General features: G+C 35.3%; 1 protein-coding gene and 1 long non-coding RNA gene across 3 annotated transcripts in view; one reads left to right on the forward strand and one right to left on the reverse strand.

Moving 5' to 3' along the window:
- LOC143232600 (eye-specific diacylglycerol kinase-like) overlaps window positions 1-26,441 on the reverse strand; it is a 424,387-nt gene that overhangs the window by 219,356 nt on the left and 178,590 nt on the right. The window lies entirely within an intron of this gene.
- The window catches only part of LOC143232601 (uncharacterized), a 45,967-nt gene continuing 36,415 nt past the window's right edge, over window positions 16,890-26,441 (forward strand). The window contains exon 1 of the long non-coding RNA XR_013017626.1: window positions 16,890-17,041. This is a non-coding gene — a long non-coding RNA (uncharacterized LOC143232601). The remainder of the gene's footprint in view (window positions 17,042-26,441) is intronic.

Raw genomic sequence — 26,441 nt, forward strand, 5'->3', positions numbered from 1 at the left:
GAAGCCAGACTTTCCAACTTTACCAATACAACAGTTCAACACCTTATCTTTAAAAACAAGTTTAATGTGTTGTGTCACGTATTCAAAGGGTGCCCTTTAAATAGTGACAGAAAATACTGTTAGTTGACGTTTTTATCCTAGAGTGTAGTTTGGAATTAAAATAATCCAATTCTAGTGGCTAACAACAATTCTGAATTTAACTTTTCCTAATAACATTCACCTTAAGCAAGACATTTCTTGGTGATTTTAAATGCTTCAAATCTGTTTTATTACCTATTATACCTTCTGTTGGATTCAGGAGGAGTTTGTAAATATATAGAAACTGATTTAACTTTATAAAAATCGTTGTTATCTCGAAATAAAAATAAGAGAAAAGAACAACAATGAGAATTTCTTTTTTTTAATTAACTGTTTGTTTTTTAATTTTGCGCAAAACTACACGAGGACTATCTGTACTAGCCGTTCCTAATTTACCAGTATAAAACTAGAGGGAAAGCAGCTAGTCATCACCACCCACAACCAACTCTTGGGTTACTCCTTTACCAACGAATAGTGTGATTGACCGTATTATTATAACGTCCCCACCGCTGAAAGGGCGAGCATGTTTGGTGTGACGGGGATTCGAAACCACAACCCTCGGATTACGAGTCGAGTGCCTTAACCACCTGTCCAAGCCGGGCCTTTTTGTTAACTCATAGAACATGATGAAGAAAAACAACCCCATATAAGAATTCGTTTTCAAGTGTGCAATTAGCCGCTAAAAGTCACGTTATGTTCAACTAATAAAACAACTGGGAGGTAAAGTACTTCTTGACGTGACTTTTTACTTTAAACACGAAAATAACAAAAATATAACAGATGATATAATGAAACAGAGAGACAGAGAAAGCTCGCGTGTTACAATCTTCCATGAAAAAACTGTAAATCATTCCAGTAATTTCTCGTATACTAAAAAAATGAATAAATTTAATTATTCGGATATTATTTATGAATATCGGAAACTTAGACTAATTTGAAGTTTTGCAAAATAATAGTGGGAAACTTAAAATGGCAATAGACATTTACTTTTTATCTATTTGTGGCGTTAAGTAGAAATTGATATACATTTCAAAGCGTTAGTTCTATATGACATATGTACACATGACAGAATTTTCCAGTTAATTCACCTGAACTACAATGTTGTCTGAACCTTCGTTATTATCTAACCTGTTTCATGTAATAACAACTCTTTAATGAAATAGACTTGAATTATTTTGCAATGGTTTGTTTGGAATTTATCGCAAGGTTACTCGAGGGCTATCTGCGCTATCTGTCCCTAATTTAGCAGTGTAAGACTAGAGGGAATGCGGCTCACACCCACCGTCAACTCTTGAGCTACTTTTTACCAGCGAATAATTGGATTCACCGTAACATTATAACGACCCCCAGTCTGAAGGGGCGAGCATATTAGGTGCGACGGGGATTTGAGCCCGCGACCCTCATATTACGAGTCGAGCGCCCTAACCACCTGGCCATTTTTGGCCATTTCTTAATGGAAACTTCATCAATTGTTCATGCCAGTAAATACCAATTATTGTTTTAGTTTTTTGATACATATACGTAAATATCCATGAATATCGAGAAAAGATGATATTCAAATGTCATTTCATGTAAGATAATATCAACACAAAGCTGAACATTTTTTAAACTTTGTTTTCTTCTCTTGTGTCAGTAAGATGAACGTCATAATTATCAAGTTCCTGTACTTCATGTGTCGTCGTCCATTCTTCAAAATGTCTGTTGTTTACTATCAGAGTTCATTATAAACCGAATACAAATACTGACGTTTTAATTACGCTAATCTGAAGAAACATAATTTCCAACAGAGCAATACTTTACGTATTTCATGCTCTCTGACCGATACGTAGGGTGCATAAAATGTCAGTTACACCGCCCCTGCAAGAAAGGCGTGCTATTCAATACCCGAAGTATCGCGTGGTTGGCAAGGTTACAACTTTAAAGTCGTGAGTTGAAACCTTAATGATGCTAATCAGTGTAAAGTGTGACAACAGAGCTGGTCTTATGTACCAAATACAAACTCCTGCTTATGATAAATCTTTGGCATGATAATACTTTATTCAGATATAGACTCAGTAATTTTGGAACAGATCTGACAATAAGATACAACGAAGACCATGCTAATTCTGTTAAATTATAACAAGAGATTAAATTTCTTTTTAATACCTACAGTGGCGATTTTAGCTGTATGTCGTGCTGTACATACTCTTGTATTTGTTATTGGTTTGTAAATAATTTCTTTAGAAGGATCGAGTAGTATGGTAATTGTGACGAACTTATTTTACTAAACTATACGTATTTAGAATTGTAACAAATACGGAACAGTCACAAGTACTGACAAAATCTGTTCAATTAGCCGCAAGACTTTTGTTTGAAACATGCTAGTTTTATTATCTTCGTTTCTTAACTTTTAGTAAAACGTCGACAAATATCAGTAGAAGCTACGAACAACGAACATGTTTACAAATAGTTCCTCCTCTCCAGTGTTCTGTGTGACTGAATTAACCGAATATTTAAACTTCATGTTGTTTTCATTTATGGATTAAATATAAATAAAACATGCACTCGGCCAATTATGAATCATGTAAAAATTAATTTATTTGATTTTCAGTTACTACGATTGGAACTTCCACTACTTAGCTTCAAGAGTAGTAAAAGTAAATATTTTGTTAATGTTATATTTACAATGAAAAAAAATTCAACTTTTCATAATTTAAAGTTGTAAGTATTCGACTATTCTGGTTCTAGTTAGGTGAAAAAAAGACGTTTTTAGTTCTATATTTACAATGACACGTGTATTTCATTAGAATAATACTGACATAATTGATCATGTTGGTTGGTTGGTTGGCGTTTATTGGCGCAAAGACATTAGGCTATCTGCTCCATACAACCGGTAAAAACTAAAATTGTTAAAATTTGTAAAAATTAATCATGTTGAAACAAAACAGATTCCATTTTTTTAATTAAAAACTTAAATAGAGTTGAAAAGGTTAATGGCTCTTAAAAATTAAAAAAAAAAAAACCGAAGTGGACAGTGTCACCATTGCCAATGACACTGTCCAACGTCAAGGGTGTACTTATGTAAAAATATGTCTAAAATGGTGCCGTCACTCACGGATATAACGACAACACGACAGTACAATGTGTGCTATTGTGACCTGAGTGTCACACAGACAAAAAACATTAGCGCATCAGTCCCAGATAAAAAAAAACGGGTTAAAAACTTTAACCAATACGTAGTCTAGCTAAGACAACTTCCTCCTTCCGATCCATAAGGAAGCATAACGACCAATGTCCAAGAGAATGTTTCATCTGGAAATGATTGTTATCACGTTGTTCACTCCAAGTCAAGTGCCAAATAGTGCAGAGTTGAATCTTGAACACAGGACTACAGTCCATGTGTGGGACAGGCACCATCGTGATAGCACCAGAGCAGACAAATTTAGTTGTGGTGTCAGCGAGCTCATTTCCGCGAATACCAAAGTGGCTCAGTATCCAGAAGAACTGGATAGAAATGGATGACGAAGAGAAACGAGGCAGTCCATTTTCAATATCAATGAGAACAGAGTGAGAACTGACTTGAAGCGATTCCAGGGCCAGTAGAGAGCTAAGTGAATTGGGATAAATAGTATAGTTCACGTACTGCATAGCTTCCAGGTGATCCAAGGCAAGAGAAATGGCGTATAGTTTGACAGTGAACATGGAGACTGTGGAGAGGATCCTGTGTGCAACCACTGGAACCCAGAAAACCATTCATCCATTTCAGTTTATATGGATGGTTGAAAAGATGGTCAGTAAACAGAAGAAAGAACTTCCAGTCGAGAATATCCGTCTCCTTTTGATGACTCAAAGAAATGTCACATTTGGGGGTGGTAATAGGCTGTGGTGGTATAGGTTGACAAGTGGAGAAAACAACGTCATCCACGACCAAACGCAATTCAACCAACTGCATCTGGATACGAAGGCCAAAAGGGGCAATGGCAGACCATGTATTTTGATAAACATGGCTCGCTGAGAAAGGAAAATACAACCAGGTGGGATGCTGTGCTAAGGATCAAAGTTTTGGGGCAAGCAGTAAAGACAGTGCAAAAGGTGGAGAGGAGGATCATGAGATTCATAGTACAAACTCTGAATTGGAGAAGTGTGGACAGTGCTGTACAGAACTGAAGCCCCTGACAGTAAACAAGGTCCAATATTTTAAAGGTTGAGGTTCTAGCAGGGCTATAGACCAGAGACCCATAATCCAGTTTTAATTGAATCTCTGAGGACACAAATAGAGTTTGAGCATAAAACATCGACACACTCTACAAGAGGATAAAGAGAGAACACAGAGGGTGTTCAGTGCCTTTGTACACTTGACACGTAGCTACTTGATGTGTAGAAGAAAGGTTAGCTTATGGTCAAAGGTGAGCTTCAAGAATTTTGTCTCAGAGACCACGTGAAGCACAACTTCTCCAAGACAGAGCTGTGGATTGGGGTGAATACCCTGTCGGTGTGCATGTAAACGGGTTTAAAGTGAGAAAAAGTAAAACTGTTTGCTGTGGTCCACTTCAGTAAACGATTGAGAGTAGTCTGTAGCTGCCGCTCAATACACCTCATGTTCTATAACTGGCACGAGATGAGGAAGTCATCGACAAAGAAACTACTGGCAACTGTAGAAGGAGTTGTCCACTGATGGCATTAATTTTTACAATGAAAACTGTGACACTCAAGACAGGACCCTGAAAGAGTCCAAGTTACTGTTGGAAAGAACGGAAAAGGGTCGAATCCGCACGGACTTGGAATTGCTAGTCCATTAAAAATGTTTAATAAAAATGGGCAAATTGCCACGCAACCCGTATGAATGAAGGTCTCGCAGGATGCCATACCTCCACGTTGTATCATAAGCTTTCTCAAGGTAAAAAATACAGAAACAAGATATTTGTTTGAGAACTGCTTCCCTGATTGACGTTTCAAGTCGAATCAGGTGATCCACAGTGTAACGCTGTCATTGGAACTCACACTAGCTTGGAGAGAGAAGGTTGTTTAGTTCGAGGAACCAAATCAGATTAGCATTAACCATCCTCTCTAAGATCTTACAAAGACAGCTTGTCAAAGCAATTGGACTGTTGTTTAAAGGAATCTTCGGAATGATACCAAGATTCCTTGCTCTCTTCTGATTGTTTTGTACCAGATCTGGCAGGAGAGACATGGCGTGGCATCTGGTAATAAATATCATCGGGTCCAACTGATGTACTGCCAGACTAATGGATTCCGCCCTGGGTCGAGTAGATAGGTCTCTGTTAGTAGATGAAGATTCCAATGACTGAGGACGTGCAAGAGTTGTCATTTTGCTGAAGAAAAAAATGGACCAGAGGAAATGGCATAGCGAAAGGAAGTGGATCTTGGGAATCACTGGAAGGAATGGTGGGGATAGAGATAGGTGTTGATGTTAACTTTTCAACTGTCTTAACCACGGAGGGTAAAAGCTTTTTCACGTGGTTTGTAAACGATTCTGTTGGAAACACGGAGGGATCTGTCTATCCTCGCACTGTAATAGAGGAACAGAATGCAGCAGCATGCGTCCAAGACGGAGTGGTCGACAGTAACTTTCAAGCCTCGGGCTAAGAAATGTTGTGAACCATTTTAAAATGCTGTACCTCTTTTCCTTTCACCCACCTAGGGTGAGAACAAAAGTAAAAGGAGTGAGAGCCACTTCAATTAGCGCAATGAGAGCCTATTTTGTACTCGTAGGCATCATGGTTCTTGCCACTGCAACGAGCACACGTCAAAGAACCACGACATGATGTCTTCGAGTGACTGAACTGCTGACATTGGAAACATCTGGGAGGTTTCGGAATATATGTCCACAACGTGCAATATAGATAACCCGTTTAGGCGGTGCCAGGTGAATTTGGTGATGTCAACGTCAAAATTAGAACACTGGTTGGCATTATAATTACATCTTTGTGAATGGAGATATGCTTCATTGCAGAAACATATTGGGTGAAGAAAACAGCGAGGATAACTGATTTGGGAATGTTTTCTAAATCCTTTTCAACAATAGCATGGGGAGTAAGCTCAAATGAGTATATCCCCAAAGACCTTCGAATTCAAGAGGAGTTTCCTCTGTTTCGTAGTGAATGTTTCCACCAAGATGTCCCAGAGCGTAGCTTCTTGACTGACTTAGGAGAGCCAGAAAACCTCTTTAGTCCCTTCTGAATAAAAAATGGAGATACTTCCCCTAAAGATTTGTCTGATAAAGAATTTAATATCAGAAAATGAGGTATAGGTGCTAAAGAAGCTGGAAGTTGCTTTTCGTAATTTTCAAGACGTGGTCGTTGTTTATAGTCTGTCTTTTTATTATTTTATTTTTGTTTTGAGTTGGGAATCTATAATAAAGACAGAATATTCCGGTGCCCACTGACCCCAATCCATCATAGAGCCCTACCAGGGGACGCACTACAATGCCAACTAAGGACATTGTAGCAACGGCAGTGTTTCGTGAGCACTATATCCAAAGATCAGCATCAAGCACAATGGCCACAACAACCGTTGAGAATGTCCAACATTGGCACTTGATTGATCCTGGCCGACCAGCCGATTGACCCTGGGGAGGCCAATCCAAGGCCACTTGTCTACAGGAGTTCAAGATCAAAGTGGATCCTCTCCTCCTCTTCACTGGTTGCCATGTACGGCATACATGTGTGTGGATGTTGAGATCACAGAGGAGGTAAACTGAAAGTACAGAACCTCTGGGAGGCCTCTCATCACTTATAGAGTTACACACCGAGGGGAACTGAGCACATAAACAACTAAACCAAACATTTATCGACCAATCCGCCTGACCAGCTGTGTAGGCAAAATTTTTGAACATATAATAAGTAACAGACTCTCCATATTTCTGGAGATAACATGAAAATTATCTTAGAAACAAAACGGATTCAGAAAATTTAGACAAACAACAAGAAACAATAGTAAACAGCTTTAATAAAAGAGAATGCATTGTCGCTTGCTTCTTCGACATCGAGAAGGCATTCGACACTGTATGACATAATGGTCTTCAAATCCACATGAATGAAATGGGAATTTTGTGTGGAATTATTACTGGTTCTCGAACTTTTTGGAAAACAAGCAATGTAGAGTGACTTTTCTCGGAGTTCTTCACTCCAGAAGCCAGCGTCCCTCAAGGAGGGGTGGTTAGCTCTATTCTCTTCATCATGTGTGTGAACAATATGCCGCTTAAAGATCCAAATTATGGATACTCATCACAGTTCGCTGATGATGTAGCAATCTGGAAAAGTGCCACAATACAAGCAGCCACAAACATACAACCACAGTTAAACAAAATATGTGAATACTGTCAAAAATATAGAATCAAAATAAATACAGCAAAAACCCAGCTAGTGATATTTACAAAGTCAACGAAACACCAAAAAGCACGACCACAGATTTACATGAATGGCGCACATCTACAAACTATAACATCAACAAAATTTCTAGGACTAAGTTACGATTCAAACCTTACTTGAACAAACCATTTAAATATTATAAAAATCAAAGTTTGACGAAGAACAAACTATGCTACGAGTCTAACTGGCAAAAAACAGTGGAGCAACACCTGAAAACATCGTAAGAATATACAAAACATATATAAGACCTATAATAGACTATGCAACTCCAGCATTAAGTAAAAACAATTGGAAACCAAATTACAGTCATTACAAAATATACTACTTATGACTGTACATAGAGTACCTAGAACCACCTCTTCAAAGTTTATGCATAAATATTCAAACACAAATACAATAGCAGATAGACTGCTACATAGTAGTGGAGGAAAAATGAACTATTATGCGAACTCGACAGGTACTACTTATAAGATGAAGATAGTCAAAAACACCTCTCCTCGATTAATTTATACATCAGATCAATAAGAATAGATAATTAAACAATTCATATAAAAATAAATAAAATAATAACAGTCCACGTATAAACTAGACGTTAGTGAGAAACTTGCTGAGTAGGTTATGTAAATGTGTTTTAGGTAATGAAAATGTGAGTTATTATGGAACTATAAAGAGAAATAGTATATTCACACCAAATTTATTGGTGAAAGGTACATGGACATTGCCCTGATAGAGGCCTGAGTGGTGATGACTAGCTGTCTTCCCTCTAGTCTTACACTGCTAAATTAGGGAAGGCTAGCACAGATAGCCCTCGAGTAGCTTTGTGCAAAATTCAAAAACAAACAAACAAACAAACAAAAGAGGCCTGAGTAAGTGCGGGTTACTCTGTCCTTCATGTGATATTTATTAATACATTAAACAGTTTACAGAAACAAAAAATAAGGAAGGAGGAAGAGGTCAAGTGCACCTGACCCTCCTGTGTATATATATATATATACCAAAACAACGAGAGAGAGAGAGAGAGAGTTCAACCTGAAACCATTCAGAATAACGATAAAACGTTTGAAATAAATGGTTTGTTGCTAAAAACTAATTACAGTCATTTGAGAAAGGTAAAGAAATAATTTGAAATTTCAAAAATCGGTTGAAGTTTTTAAACGAAAACGTAATTTGACTTGTGTGTTGCAAGCTGTTGGTATATGTTTTACAAGTGACCTAAAAACACATTGAACTAGAAAAACAAAATTAATACGACGATGAATAACTAGGATATCTCATCAGGACACGAATTCTTAGAAAACTAAGAAGTTTTTTAGTAATACCACAGTTTTGGAGTCAATATACTCAAACATGTGTATCTATCATTGTAGAATTTCACTAATATCAGAATAATATTTACTTATATACATGGATAAACGGTATGTAAGAAAAAATATGTCGTTATGCAATCTTAACTGTTTCAATAACTAACATTACCTCGAATTGTAGATATATTTAGCTAGAGTTCTTTTGTTTATTATATTGTTCTACCAAGTTAGGCTTCTTACACAAATCTGGTAACTTTCAGTTACATTTCATGACATCAAAAGTGAGCAATTAGAACATAAAACAGATCAAAAGAGATATGATATACAAGTGCGTAGATTATGCAGGGTTGTTAATCTGAGAATGTGTGAGCGAATTACAGTATATCTTTATTTAAGAAGTTCAATCAGCACAATAATTAATCTTCCATTTTAAGTCACCACAATATTAAGCAATCACGTGAAAAGAATTTTTAAAATAAAATAAAATCCTCAATAGCCGCGACTGTAATTAGATATCATATCGGTCAAGAGGTGGAACTACAAACTAAATGCTGGTAATTGAAAACAGCAATACCAACTCAGAATCGTTCTATGAGCCACTTTGACTAGAAACTAAATAATGTTAATGAATGAGTGCTCGTTAATCCAGATCCAATACATACATAGTTGATCAGTGGATAAGTATATGAAACCATACTTTTACGTTCATACCCAATCGTTATTATATGTCACTCACGTGATTCAAACTTTCAGCCACACACACTATCACCTGAGTATATTAAATTCAGATTCACGTGTTCAGACATGAACACTATCTCACATATGTTTTATTTTCAGAATTCAAGCTTTCAGTGAAAATAAAAACTATTACGTGCTTGTTATTTTCGGAATCCACGTGTTCAGGATTAAACAATTCTAAGTTATTTATCATTTGTGAATTTAAATTCTCTTGCACGAACACAAACTCAGCTGCAAAATATTTTCTGGAATTTCGTTTTAGGGCCATTTATATTGGGAATCTGTAGTTGTTGTTTTTTTTAGCACAGCAGTTTTGGTTAAAGCTTTCTGTAAGTCTCAAATAAACAAGTTATTTTGGCTGTATGTCACGTTCTGTATCTTACATTTTAAACAGAAGCAGTAAACTTGTTGTTTATTGCTTTCCGCGTACTCACATTAGCTTTTAGGCTTAGGTAATGCTATTTTCTTTTCTTGTAGCAAATTTCAATAAACCATTTTAGGGTATTTTCTTAAGATTTATTTTCAGTTCATTTATTGGCGTTACGGAAACTATGCGAAGGAAAGTTCCTGAATCAATTTTTAGTTCAAATAGCTTCAAATATGAAAGAAGAAAGACGAATGTGAACGAAATTGTTTTTATGAGAAAACAAATGACAAAAACGTGCTTGTGTTCAGGTTATAAAATTTATATATTCTAAACTGATTGACAGTAAGTAGGTTTTAGTATTATAGATGGGAATATTAACAATTGAAATGTGAACAGAATTCCTTGGTAATATTTTCTCCTTATACATAACACTTTCTGAATGGTTTGTCAGACGATTTTAAATAAATATTTGTCATTAACATAGAAAGCTGGAATTTTCATCATATTAACTGCATATTTACTACAACGATTCGATTTGTTACTAAATTGTGGGCTTAACAATTAATATACTTTGTTTTGTTATTATATTTTACAACGTATTTGTGATTGCCACTTTCTGATATGTAATTAAACACACACCTTAAGTAATACAAGCGATAAGATAGGATAGAACCTATACAACCCAAAAGTGAGAAATAGCTACATATTTATGACTGATGAAATAACAAACATGAAATTCTACTTTCAACATTGACTTTGTACTTTAGCTACTATATATACATATATGTAAAACGACTGATGTAAAACATATGTAATCACGTATGTTTAGTATTGATTTACGCGCACAAGAAATATATATATTTCGTCATTTTGTCTACAAGGTTCACCCATAAAACCACCATTAAAGAAACAAAGATATTTTTAGATCATTGTGCAGTATATGGAATCCTTAGATTTTTTTCTTTATTTAGTATTTGTGATCTACCTTGTTATAAGTTTAACAATAAGATAGAAAATAATCCCCAGAAATATAATCTGGCTAAACTGCTACTGTAGAAAATGTTGTGATTAATCACTATTTAATGTAAGCTCAGCCCAAATTCAAAACAGTTTGTGAAAGTCCACGCACTGGAATATCTGGGTGATATTCATATAAGATTTATATACAAGTTAACCCTTAACCCTAAAACATATTAAACACATTTTAAAACACATTTTTCTAGCCTGTACCAAAGTGTTAGTGGATCCATTACTTTGTTATTTCCGGAACGTCCCTAGTAATTTATGAGGCAGGCAAAAAACAACAACAAACAAACAAACTTAAACACTAACAGTACTGAATATTATCAGATTTAATTAATAAAAAATGAGTGGTTTAATTCATTTTGGTCATTTCTTATATTGTAACAAAATAGACAAAATTACTTACTATGATGTAATAAATGTACCATATCGATATTAAACGATGCATCTTGTTTGTTTGCTATTGATCTTCGCGCAAAACTACACGAAAAATATCTGCAATAGACGTTCCAAATTTAGCAGTATAAGATTAGAGGGAAGGCAGTTAGTCATCATCACCCACCGCCAACACTTGGGCTACTCTGTTTCCCAACGAATTGTGGGATTAACCTTACCATGATAACGCTCCCAGGACTGAAAGAGCGAGCGTGTTTGGTGTGACGGGGATTCGAACCTGCGACCCTCAGATTGTCAGTTGAGCGCCCCTAACCAGCTAGCCATGCCGGACCATGAACGATATATAAGGAAATCGGTAATTTGAGGCGGATTTCAAATGTAGCATTTATTCCATTTGGGTTAGTGCAAGTGGCCAAATTTCCTTTGAACGAAAGGATTCTGACAATAGTCTTGAGACCAGTAGTTGGTGGAAGTATATGCAAATACAAATATAGTCAACATGAGAAACATTTGTAAGCTTTATAAATACATATAAATACTCTTGTTTATTTTATTTTGTAAGTAAATAAAAAAACACCATATATATTCCTGTAACAACTGATTTGTGATATAAGAATATAAGAAATAATTACAACAGATCCAATTATGCACAATTTTCTTAAATTATAAAAAAAATAAATATTCGTAGCACTTCTGATTGTTACGCTGTTACAGACAACTGACATGGACCATCGTTATAACTAATAACCCTAAAACTGGATTTCGATACCGCGGTGGTTTCATTATGTAGTTTTATATTTACCAGCAAACAGAATAACTAAAATGTCCCATGTAGCTCAAATATAAAACCTTATATTTTAGAAATTATAATAAAAAAGTATAAAATTATATTTAAAGAAAACGTTTTCAAATAAAACTTTTATTGGATTCTCGCACTGATTAAATAATATATTTTCACGAGTAAAAAACAAAAATATATAGGAAACAAGAATAACAGAGCATGAATATGAAGTTAATAATCGATAGGGTAATTGATGTAAACCAGCTTCAAATAAAGTAGTTATTTAAACTGCTCAATACAAGTTAACGATCCATGAAGTAATGAATATAAACTAGCGACAAAATAATGTACAGTGGAACCCCTCTAAAGCAGCCACCTTCGGGACTGAGACAAACTGGCCTGATTAGAGGGGTTCCACTGTATTTCTTTTTAAACTGCTGATAACAAGTTAACTATCCACAAAATAATTAACCTAAACTAGCTACAAATGAAATATTTAATTTGTTAAGTTTTAATTTGTTGTGGAAAGCTGTAGTCTTAGTTTACTGAGGTTATGATGTTTCGTTCTTTAAATTGAAACCTTTCATTTTATAATTGGTCTGGTTGCAATTTGTATATCATAGTTTTATGTACCATCACATTCTTTTTTGTATCGCAAAATCTTACACCAATAATAAGAAACGTTTGAAAATAACAACAACAGAAACGATAAATTATGCAGGAAACGCCAAAGCATTTTGCACAAACACCGCTAAAGCACGAACTGCCAGAAAAGATTATAAGATGTGCCTTGGTTTTACAGACACCTATTAAAACAAAAGTCGAATAGCACCAAGGATTCTTCGTTTATAAGATACGAGTACTGAAACTAACAACATCCAAATCTGTCTCAATAATTTGTGTGAAAACGACTGTTTACCACTCAAAAAAGTCACTGACAGTTTAAAAATGTTTATTGAATTTTCATCCAAAGCTACTTGGTGGCTATCTGCGTTAGCCATCTCTAATTTTTAAGTGATAAACTAAAAGGAAGACAGCTAGTTAACACTAAATCCGGCCAATTCTTGAGATATCCTGTAAAAATACTGGAATATCACTCGTTACTCTTATAACGTATTCACGGCCTCTGATCATGAATCATGAAACCTTACAAAGACAGACTGGCACACCGAGCTGCGTTTGACCCCAGTTGTTGAAAGGAGTGTGTGTGTGTTATCTTATACCAAAGCCACATCGGGATATCTGCTGAGCCCACCGAGGGGAATCGAACCCCTGATTGTTCCGTTGTAAATCGGGGGACATACCGCTTTACCAGCGGGGGGCAAAAGGGGAGGAGAGTTACAACAATGATGTGAACAAAATTATTGATAACGTTGAATGTTATGATAAATTTATCTATTGAAATTGTACATTCAGCCTCCAAGATGAGTGTTTTTAGAAATATCCACATTATATAATCAGTGTAAGCGTAAAAATGTACGACCAACCAGTGGCATGTTCACTGAAATAGTATGTAATAAACAACTTTTTTACAAAATAGTAATTTAGCTACCAACTCCAACCAACCCACAACGGCTTAGTTATCAACTGAAATAAGGGAAGAGATGGTAACTTATACACTACAGTAAATTAATACTAATGTGTATAATTATTATATCACACTTGTAGAAATAGAGAATACTGAATAAGGGAAACAAAATATTCTAAATATTTTATTTAGGTTTAGTAGTGATTACACGGACGTGCAAAAACGTCAGTTATTTATTTTTTAAATTTATTAATGCTCTTAACTTGACAGAAACAGATGTAATTAGTATAATCAAATTAACTGATAACATGTTAAAATTCACGTCATCTGTTAAGTTTCCTACCACCAGAGGCCTGGCATGGCCTAGCGCGTAAGGCTTGCGACTCGTAATCTGAGGGTCGCGGGTTCGCGCCCGTCTCGCGCCAAACATGCTCGCCCTTTCAGCCGTGGGGGCGTTATAATGTGACGGTCAATCACACTATTCGTTGGTAAAAGAATAGCCCAAGAGTTGGCGGTGGATGGTGATGACTAGCTGCCTTCCCTCTAGTCTTATACTTCTAAATTAGGGACGGCTAGCACAGATAGCCCTGGAGTAGCTTTAGGCGAAATTCAAAAACAAACAAGCAAATTCCTGCCAACAGATTCGTAACCGAAACTTACTTTGTATTTTTATGCTTATACGTGTAACAATTAAATATTTATGAAATTAAGTATTTTTTATTTTCTATGTCTATTCCATAGTTTAACAATGATTAGAAATGGAAAATATATAATTAATAAATCAGTAAGTTATTTATCTCTTTTGATTTTGTTTGGTTTGAATTTCGCGCAAAGCTACACGAGGGCTATCTGCTCCAGCCGTCCCTAATTTTGCAGTGTAAGACGAGAGGGAAGGTAGCTAGTCATCGCCAACCACCGTAAACTCTTGGGCTACTCTTTTACCCACGAATAGTGGGGTTGACCATAACATTATAACGTCCCCACAGCTAAAAGAACGAGCATGTTTGGTGCGACGGGGATTCGACCACGCGACTCTCGAATTACGAGTCGAGTGCCTTAATCACCTGACCATGCCGGGTCTATCTGTTTTGAAAACGCCACACAATTATATTTGGTAGTTAGATTTACAATGTTTCCCGGTGAGTCAGCGGTAAGTTTACAGACTGAGAACTTCACACCAGTCCCGCGCTGATACAGTGATAAGTCTAGGGATTTACAGCGCTAAAATCAGGGGTTCGATTCCCCTCGGTGGACTCAGCAGTTAGCCCGATGTGGCTTTGCTATAAGAAAACACACACACTCTCTCATATCAGTGGTTCAATTCCTCGCGGTGTACGAGTGGAGGTAACTCATTGTGTTGCTTTGCACTAAAAAACAGCAATAGTGACAACAACTTCCATTTACCAGCATTTACTGCTAATCATAAGTAACCATGGAGCTGACCGAAGAATCGTATTTGTTGACAGAATTAAAACTGATAATGCACGTGCTTCTGTCTAATAATCCAAAGAAAGCAGCACACGTTTCTACCTTTCTACTGTTTATCAGATTTAACTACTTTTGTTGTTAACATTGATTACTGTAGATATGGATACTTCAGCTAGAATTTTGATTATTCATTGTTAGTATATGCTGTAGTGCAGTAGTGTGACAAATGTTGCCACGCGTCTTTCAACCATATAAATATCTAGTTGTTGCTCCATTACACTGCCACCTGGATTGTGAAAAGTCTGTAATGGAAATATTTCATACTGCTTCAGAAGCTTTTTCTGTTTTATGTCTTCTTACGCAATCTGTGGAAGTCATTCTAGACACCTTATCTTCCATATTACAGTTTGTATACATAATTTGCCCTATCACAACCCCCGCGAGGACAGTGGTAAGGCTTCGGATTTACAAGGCTAAAATCAGGTGTCCGATTCCTCTCGGTGGAACAGCAGATAGCCTGATGTGGCTTTGCTATAAGAAAAACACACACGCACACATATCGTCTTATCATATTGACGTCATGATGACAAAAAGAGTTAACAGCTAAAAAAAACAACCTATAAAACTATGATTTAACGTTATTAACAACTTTAAGTACGTTTGGATAAGTTGATATCACGCATGACATGAATATTTAAATCACCATCTTACTTTTATTACGTTTCATATAACAAACTAGAATTGCACTGCAACACAAGTGTGACATAAAACTATACGTGTACTTTTCTTTGCAAGTTGGGTCAGTGTTGCAAAACTAGTAAATACTCGATAATTTTGTTTTGTTCTTTTTAGAAAATCACGTTTTTAATGTAAAGTATTACTAAGGTTATTTTAAGTCATTTTCAGAATAGAAACGTTTCCACTACAGAACTTACATATTTATTACTTGAACAATAAACAAAGCCTCACGAGTGCTGCAATTTATCGAATAAATAATTTAAGACATTCTAAAAGACATTTGATAACAAAAAGCAACTATACAGAGTGCACACAGAATATGAAAATAGAGATCTCGTTCCAGTAAAATAAACAAATCTTTGTTGTTTTACCGACGCAAACATGAAGTGTGCTATTCTATAGGCTTGTGCGTATACGCGTGCTACACAAATCGGTACAACAAATTAAGGATAAAAACAAAAAAATCTAATCAGCCGAATGCGAAAAAAAAAAGATATTAAAATTTGTAAATTCAAATCTACCTAGTAAGCTATATGTGATGTACGCGTATCGAACTCTGTTTTGAGTTATAAGTCCGCAGACTTAGAGATTATCCCCTGGGTGAGAACAAAAATGTTAAATAAATATTTCGAGAGGATATCTGAATTTTGAAGTTGTTGCTGTTGTGTCTACCAATACGTAAATTTAGCCTTACTGTACGGATAGTATAAAATGCTATCATTAGTATTTAGAGGATGTGACTCATGCAGTATTTAAGGCAGAAATACAGTTACACATATTATTTATAAAATGCTAAAGAGGTGGACTTGTAGGGACGTATTACACTCTAGCGAATAGCTCGGATAAGTGTGTATGGGTGATTATTTGGGGAGCAATCAAGGATAGACTTGTTCGATGGAATTCTTATTATGTTATGAATTTCACTCAATGCTACACGAGGGTTATCCACGATAGCTGTCCCTAATTTGGCAATGTAAGAGCAGAGGGAAGGCAGCTAGTCATCACCACCCACCGACAACTCTTGAACTACTTTTTTTACCAACGAATAGAAGGATTGACATTACATTACATTATAACGCCCACACGGCTGAAAGGGTGAGCATGTTTGTTGATTCAACGACTGTCGCATTGCGAGTCGAGCGCCTTAACCACCTGGCCATGCCGGGACGGGTTGTAGTTCTTATTCGGCGATCGGTCTGGCTAAGGAAGAGCGGCAATGCTTCGACCTTTAACCCTTCGTTTTGAGACCGACTTGGAACCACTCATGGCATGAAAACTCTTTCTTGTGAGGTAAGCTAGTCACAAGCGTAAGAAAGGTAGACCATTCTTGAATATCACCAGACGTGATCGTTCACCCGGTTAAATGAGACCCCCGAGAATAATAGAAATACTACCCTATTTTGTCGTCACTCAGACAGTTCGAAAAGGTTTCCTAACTTACCGAGGACTATGCAAACGTGAGCTTTAGTATGTTACATGCGTGATGTCTACTGCTGTCGATATAAAATATTTCTCTGGAGTGAAAAGTGGCCAAGCTTTCTAAGAAAAAACGACCAGCCGCCCGCTCTTCACATAAATTTGTTCGAATGGTTTTAGGGACTATGTCCCTACAGCATTATTACTACTCTTGTTTTGTTCTTTTTTAAATTTCGCGCAAAGCAACACGAGGACTATCTGCTCTAGCCGTCCCTAATTTAGCAGTGTAAGACTAGAGGAGAGGCATCTAGTCATCACCACCAACCGCCAACTCTTGGGCTACTCTTAATCACTGTGGACTGCATTAACCGAATTTTCAATCTCGTGAAAATATAGTTAACTACCAGGATCACTTTGTTCGTAGCATGAATGCTTCTGTCCTGTAATAATTACCAAACAATACCTGTATATGTACGGTGGAGTTATTTGCATATGACATCATGGAGATAGATGGTCGATTTGGATTTTTTGAAGTGTATCTACTTACTACGCTGTGAAATTGACAGATATTTTTATTTTGGTATTTATGAAGTGAATATGGTTTCTACTACAAAACCATACTTTGATATGACACAGAAAGAAACCATTGTTCTGTTAACAGTGGTTTCCATTTTTGCAGGTTTTTATAGCAAAACAATGACTCCACAAAATGTTATTTTTGAGAAGAGTACAGAGGTTTCAGTAAATAATGCCCACAGTATGTCCAACCTGTATTGCTTATATCTTTATAATTCCGATTTGCATATTTTTTTAAATTCCCGTTGCATAACTTGTGTAATTTGGCAGACTATAAACTCCACAGTAGGTGTGTCAGGATTTGTTCACACGATAATATTCAAAGAAACAGTTTTGTCAACAACAGCAGTCTACTAACATGGTACGAAGGCTGGCATGGCCAAGCGCGTTAAGGCGTGCGACTCGTAATCCGCGGGTTCGCATCCCCGTCGCGCCAAACATGCTCGCCCTTTCAGCCGTGGGGGCGTTATAATGTGACGGTCAATCCCACTATTCGTTGGTAAAAGAGTAGTCCAACAGTTGGCGGTGGGTGGTGATGACTAGCTGCCTTCCCTCTAGTCTTACACTGCTAAATTAGGGACGGCTAGCACAGATAGCCCTCGAGTAGCTTTGTGCAAAATTCAAAAACAAACAAACAAACATGATGCGAAATAATGTTTAGAATTATGTATTGGTCCATAACTGAAGCTAAGACTACTACGTATACAAATGCAGATAATGAATAGATGCAGAAAATCTTATAGTACGCACAATACAAGAATGCCAACTAGACTCAGTGTATATTATATGCAAGTTTCATATATATATATATGTATATGTGTGTGTGTGTGTGTATACACACATCCATTTTACCCGTTTTGTATGTGTATATTTTTACATCATTTTTAGACACGAAGTAGGACAGTCTCTACTTGATGAAACTGAAATTGCAAAAGGTATACATATAAAAGATGTTACATTGTCATACTACGAAACAGTTCACTGCTCGTTCCAACAAAGTTTTTTTTAGACCTCAGCCTCTCATTCTGAAGCCTTGTTCATGTTTCATGAACAACAACATCACATTTTCTAAGGCATGTTCAAGTACACTTGACATAATTGGGGGATCTAACGCTAGCATGTTTTTTTTTTTTAATTCGCGTTAACAGTCTGTTACACAATGTAACAAAATTTTTAGTTTTTCTTGTTTCTGGGCAGAAAGTGTTATTTCCCAATTGATTATGCCTAAAGTAAATGGTAAAGACTTATTTTTCTCTTCAAACTTTGCTTTTATGACTTGTGAGCGTATAACGAAAACATGATGGGAGACTATATTTGGGGGCTGATACGTGAAAGTGATTTACATTATAGTCACAAATCTCGAAAAACTACTCATTTCTAAACATTTTTTATAACTTTAATATAAATACACATAAATCTTGATTCATATGTTGTTTTATTCAGACCTTATGTCAATGAGAATGCGCAAATTTGCCCGCTTTTACATAGAAAATAGGTTAATTTCTAAATTTCATTATCCAGGTCACAAAAGCAAAGTTTGAAGAGAATAATGGTTATTTTCTGTACTTTTACAACATAAGCAATTAAGAAATAACACATACTATCCAGGAACAAAATTTGTATTACATAGTGTAATGGAAAATATATAAAAAGCCAATGAGAATCAAAAACAAAATAAAGAAACATATCTCAGAACGGCTGGTATGGGTGTTAACACTTTCACTGATAAGCAGAGAACGACGTTTCGACCTTTCTAGGTCATCTTCATGTTAACAAGATTAGGAAAGTCAAAACGTTGTTTCTGCCTATCAATAAAAGTGTTAATACCCATACCAACCGTTCTGAGACACATTTTTTATTTCTAGTGGGATTCTCGTTTTCAAGAAAAACAAAGAAACCATCCATTCACACCAACCCCAACTACTTATGTCATACATCCGAAAAAAAAACACATTATAATAATGGCCAATGAACTATAGCATCCCAACGTCTTATAAACTGAAGTAAAATTAACGTTATCAAGAAACTAATAATAACCAACATTCGTTCAACTATGTAAATCAAACAAATTTGTAAAGCGGACGAAAGAATGTGCTAACCTAAGTTACTCCATTAAGTGAACTTTACTTGAACATGCCCTATGAGGATGTCACAAGATACAAAAGTATTACTACACCTGTTCTAATTAGATATAAATAACTATCTTCAAGGTACGACAGCTCAACAAAAGTATTTGTTTGTTTCTTTGTTTTGAATTTCGCGCAAAGCTACACAAGGGGTATATAATTTAGCAGTGTAAAACTAGAAGGAAGTAATGTAGTCACCACCACAACCGCCAACTCTTAGGCTACTCTTTTGCCAACGAATAGTGGGATTGATCGTCACGGCTGAAAGAGTGAGCATGTTTGTTGTGATGGGCATTTGGCACCGTGACCCTCAGATTACGAGTCGAGCGTCCGAGCCACCTGGCCTAAACAAAATATAAATAAAACTGAAATTGTAATTATATATAACTGGACATGGCAGAGAATTACTATAACATTAAAATCACATCATAAAAGAGCAATGATCCAATTATGAGTTTTTTATACTATTACAAACATTACTATAAACTAAAATCATTCTTCAAAAGTAATTGTCTAAGTTAGTTTTCCGTACTATGACAAACATTATTATAGTATTTGTGACGAATTTACCATTATATTTATTTTCATACCTACTGTTGTTTCACTGTAGTTTTCTTTTTTTACGTGTGACGTATATTCTTAACAGTGTATTGCGCAAGCCCCGCTTATCCTCGAAATTTGTAGTATATCATTGAGAATGAAAATCAACAATATTTGTGTTAGAAACACGTACTAAAATATTGTTGAAACTTCTAGAAATCGTGTGATTCGTGTGAAAGCAAGTAAGAGAGAGACAAATGAAGATTATTATAGGTCAGTGTGCTATAGATTTCGGAAGCTATAATTGTTCAACTTCAGATAATTAAATGCGGACGTTAGTACTTCTTCGACGACATTAAATATCTTCATCGATAAACAGTCAACAGTGTGAGGCTAGCCAAGAGAAGATAGTGTTAGCTTAAGCGAGGTGCGACAATATCAAGTAAAATTCATTTCTTCGTCGTCGATCTAGATCGTCGATAAAATATTCAGTTATAAACATGATATAAAACACAGTAGTGTTTGTTAGTTTGTTGGATGTAAATCTTTATTTGTAATAACTACTAGTAGTAACTGCTAGTATAAATTGTATTTTTTGTTATAAAATATATTTGTGTTAACAAAAAAGAAAATTGTGTGTATTAATCTTATTGGCAAATATCATTTTATACAAGTTAACATTTAATTAACTCCTAAATTCAAATTCAAAATTCCGGTTATTAGAAATAGTAATACGCAATATAATAAATCGGAGGCTTGTCCGAAATAAGTAATACTATTAAAATTGTTCTTTAAAAGTAATTGTTTAAGTGAGTTTTCCATACTATTCCAAATATTATTATAACATTAAAATCGCACTGAGTAACGATCTAAGGGTGAATTTTCAGACTGTCTCAAAATATACGGTTGGTCACATAAACCTGAATAAACAAGTAAAAACAAAATGGGCTATCTGTGCTCTGTCCACCACGAATATCGAAACTCGGATTTTAGTGGTGTGAGTCCGCAGACATACTATTTGCCACCGGGGGACTTTAAACATGAAACTGTCACAAAGTGAGAATACCGAATTTTAAAATGTTCTTTTTCCTAGAGTTGCTTTGTTTTTATAACAAACATATCGATGAAATTTTAATTTGTTGGTTGAAACACACACACACACATATATATATCAGTTTATTACATAATTGTTCGCAATTAATTATAAATTGTGTTTTATTCTTGAAAACTAAAAGAATTGTGTAAGACCACGAATTGACCAGATTTTACAATATATACTATATTCGGCGTAAAAAAATGAATGTATTTATACGCATACGTATAACTGAAATAATTAAAATATATATATACGTGAAATTTAATGAAATATACGACCATCTATATTTATTTGACTAAGAAACGTAACTCGCTGTTTTACTGGCAGTTTGAAATGTATTTGGTATATAATAAGCGTAGCACGTAGTAATAACAAATAGCACTGATGTAGGAACGTGTACAGAAATACAAACTACTTTGTACCGTCATGTTAATTTTTTTTTATAGTTGTCTAGCGGATCATAGGTAGGAGATAATGAACATTTCGATTCTAACTAAGTATCGTGGCGTGTTATATAAGATCTGAATGTTCCCTTTTAGCGGATTAAAATTTAAGATGACAATTGAGATATCTGGATTAATTGCTCAAAGAAAACTAAAAACTAAATCAAAAACACAACAGAAATGTGCACACAGGCTCTAGGCTGTTGGTATTAAAGTCTGGAATATCAATAACGATTAAGGTTAGATCCTGATCTATGTTATGTAAGCGAGGTATTCATGAAACTTTATTTCTCATTAGATACAAAAAATAGCTGTAAAATACATCCATTTTGATATTGATATGTTATTAAATATCGATATGCGCATAATTATGCTGAACCATGTTGGGTAATTATCTACTGTTATTATTAGAGCGTTTGCCTCCGTTTTTCTCAATATACTTAAATAACCATTTTAAAATTCCGTGCGCTCGTTGTAAACAAAAACTATTAAAATATTGTAACAGACCAATCGGTTTCAAGCGGAACTAGGGACAGAAGCAGTGATATTTACATCCAGTGATATTCGGTTACAATGGTACAGTTTAAATTTGTTTTAGTATTCGCTACAAGCAGTGGCAGATTTAAGACTGTATAGGCCCAAGGTTTAATAACATTTGTGGGCCCTATATCCCATGTAATTTTACATAGAATAAAATTATCAATGGATGTGGGTGTGTGTGTTTTCTTATGGCAAATCCATATTGGGTTATCTACTGAGTGTACTGAAGGGAATTGAGCCCCTGATTTTAGCGTTGTAAATCCGCAGACTGACGCTGTACCAGCGGGGTAAAATTATGAATGGAACCCTTATTATTACCATGGGACCTGGAGCCGAGTCCCCTCTAGACCCTACCTAAATACGCCACTTGGTACAGCAAGAGAAAAGAACATCGCGTTATATTACTTTGCCCTTTAAGTATCAATATTACTGCTATTATGGTTCTGATGTGCTTACTTTAGTTTAAAAAAAAATAGTGCACTGAATATGCAAACTACACAGACCTTGCTGCAGCTCTTTTACTGAACTTTGTTGACGTATGGAAAGAAGAAAATTTATCTTACAAATGTTCACATTGAAACTTATTTGTTAGAGAGAAATGTTTCAGATTCTATAATAAACCACTAATGCGATATTTATCTAATCTTTACAGCGTTTAGAGTGTTCACTCATTTTGGAAGTGTTTACACAAGCTCTTAACACAAAACAGACATATAAATAGAAACGTCTACATATAGTGAAATTGTTTTTAGAATCGATGGTGTTGAACTGGCAGGACAAGCACGACAAGATATATACAAATCCTTTGTGAGACATCTTTAAAAAACATATTTTATAACTCAAAACCGCTTTCGAGGTTCTCGATTTTCATCTGCCAGTGTGGAATGTACATAAACACCTTTTCTTTTTGATTATACTATTGTTCATTTTGAGTGAACTTTCAAAAACATGGCTACAACATTATTAAGCTGGTTGGACTTCTTCAGCCTAATCTTTTTTTACCAACGTTTGAGCTACTCTTTTACCAATGAATAGTGGGATTGACCGTCACATTATAACGCCCCCACGGCTGGGAGGGCTAGCATGTTTGGTGCGAGCGGGATTCGAACCCGCGCCCCTCGGATTACGAGTCGAACGCCTTAACACGCTTGGCCATGCGGAGCCACTTTAAATAAAAGAACAACAACAACAACAACGTTTTATCATTCTACAGATTTGACCTAAAAGGAATGTTCCTGTTTTTGAGTAGGACAACATCTTGGCTTTTTTATACTGAAGCCTTTTTTTTTTTTTCAGATCGAAGTCAAAGTAATTAATTCTTAAAATAACATAGTCTATAATTTGAAATGTTGACTGTATTAAGAAGTCCTGAACCAATCTGTTGCAATTAGCATATAGAAATTAACGAAAACAAAACAAATTCAATATATGTGTCCAGCATTATTCTATCAGGCTACTTGTGATATTGAAAAATCAACAGAGAAACGTTAACATCAAAAAAGAAATCAAATAGCCTGAGCCATCTATTCCTGATGACAAAACGTTTGCTTCCTGAAAGCGCTTAGGTTATTGTCTTTCCTGGTTATATCAACTCAGACATTTTTACTTTCAATACTCACGTGTATGTAAAATAGATACATTATAAACATAATTTCCTAAGTTCTTGGCCCCCCGCTAGTACAGAGCTGTATGTCTGCGGATTTAGAACGCTAAAATTCAGGGGTTCGATTTCCCTCGGTGGGCTCAGCAGATAGGCCGATGTGGCTTTGCTATAAGAAAAACATACTCACACTTTAAGTTCTTGAAAAGATTGTTATGGAATATAAATAAAAGAGCTTAAATAAGAATTAACACAGATGAATATTCAACGTATCAAAATTATACATGAAACACTATGAACAAAGTCAATAAACACTGTACCCTAACGGAAGTAAACTTCAAAAGATATACCCCAATAATAGACTTAGGGAAGGAGGGCGTACACAATGGGAAAGGGTAATATTTTAAACAAAATTAGTGATAATATTTGAGAAGTTCGTAAGATCATTTTACTGTATTTCTTATTAGGTTTACCACATATTCTGAAAAGTGTTGTATATTAACACACAACTTTTTATTTTATGTAGGATCATTTCTATCGCCTTTCTGGTACATAGTGTGCATGTAATAACTGAAATCATAACTTTACATTGATTTATCCAAAGTGCTTCAGGTGCTTGACATTACGAAGGTTAATATATAGATTCTTGCAGGTTGAGAGTTTCAAAAAACAACAAACAACAAACAAAACATACTGAATATCATTTCTAAAAGTTTTTTATAAATCCTGTAATATGTCTAAACTGGCTCTTGATGTGTATATTTTGGAATTGGTCTCCTAGGACCTATGAATTTTGATATATTATCAACTTTATTGTTTTTGATCCATATATAACCGGATCGTAACTGACGTCGTATACCAATCGTATACATATGATGGATATGAACTTAAACTTGACTGATTGAGCCTAAACGTTGAAATGTGTAAGCATTAGTTTAAAAAAATATTTTAGTTAACTTACAACACGTAAAGTTAATTTATAACACTTTAAGTTAGCTTACAGTACATCAAGGAGGAACATGGTGCACTCTATGTTATCATTGATGCTGGTAATTAATACGACTGTTTGTTTTAGTAACTGAATTATTTACAAGTACACGTATGTATGTTGGTAACAAAGACGTTTCTGTTATTTCTTTTCTTTTGTTGCTACTAATGAAGAACTTGCTCAGTTTAACACAAAGGGAATGATTTGGTTTGGTTTGAATTTCGCACAAAGCTACACGAGGATTATCTGCACTAGCCATCCCTATTTCAGCAGTGTAAGACTAGAAGGAAGGCAGCTAGTCATCACCACCCATCGCCAACAAATAGTGGTATTAACTGTAACATTATAACGCCCCTACGGCTAAAAGAGCGAGCATGTTTGGTGTGATGGAGATTCGAACCCGCGACCCTCGGATTAGGAGTCTAGTGCCTTACTCACATGGCCATGCCGGGCCCGAAAGGAACATCTTTAGGTACACATGTTTATCTGAGTAGGGTAAAACAACAGGTTACTAGCTCATCTGAAATCAATAAGAAGGTATTTTGTGACTTTTCATTGGACCTGAGAATATACTCTGATATACGTAGCTAGTATTAGTGCTCTCCGTAGTTATAATAAAATTATTAGAAAATAGCAATTCTGCACACTGCGTAAAATAATTCTGATGTTAAAAACTCCGATCAAATATAAAAGAAGTTACAAAACTATGCTATCCGGAACGGTGTACAAATTTAACACTTTACAACAGCGAAGAGCTTTAAACTTTCACATTTGTAGAGATTATTCATTCCATAAAAAACAAAACAGCTTGATGACACATCCCATTATCATAAGATAATTTGAAGCAACATGAGCCTAACGTAGATTTGAGAAACAAATTATATTCTGTTCTATGTAATAACTATATGTTTTTATGAATAAAAAATCCAGGATTACGGATTTTCAAGAAGTGCCATTCACAATTATTAACACAATAGTGTGTAAAGTATATAAGTGTTTGATTTTATGAATCTTGTTTATTAATAAAGATAACACAAATAAAGGAATATTTAGGGTTATTTTGACACTGTACTTTCCAAAACCGTTTCTTGATATTCTAACGAAAAGCTTACACGTGTGGGGTGATCACTATATACACATCCTAATATATACAGTAATGATGGTTAAATAGAACAGTTGTCTAAAACGATTAAACTAGCGAAGCATTAACTGTTTTTTAGGCCTAACAAAAATGATCAAATCATATTTAATTCCAACTGTTTAATAGAACTCTGTAAATGATTATTTAATAGAGATAATAACAACTTTTGTCACATGATTTAATTACCACAACACAGTTTATGTTGTGTGGTGTACAGACCTTAA

Source organism: Tachypleus tridentatus, chromosome 11 (assembly GCF_004210375.1).
Source record: "Tachypleus tridentatus isolate NWPU-2018 chromosome 11, ASM421037v1, whole genome shotgun sequence".
NCBI classification, from domain to species: Eukaryota; Metazoa; Arthropoda; class Merostomata; order Xiphosura; family Limulidae; genus Tachypleus; species Tachypleus tridentatus.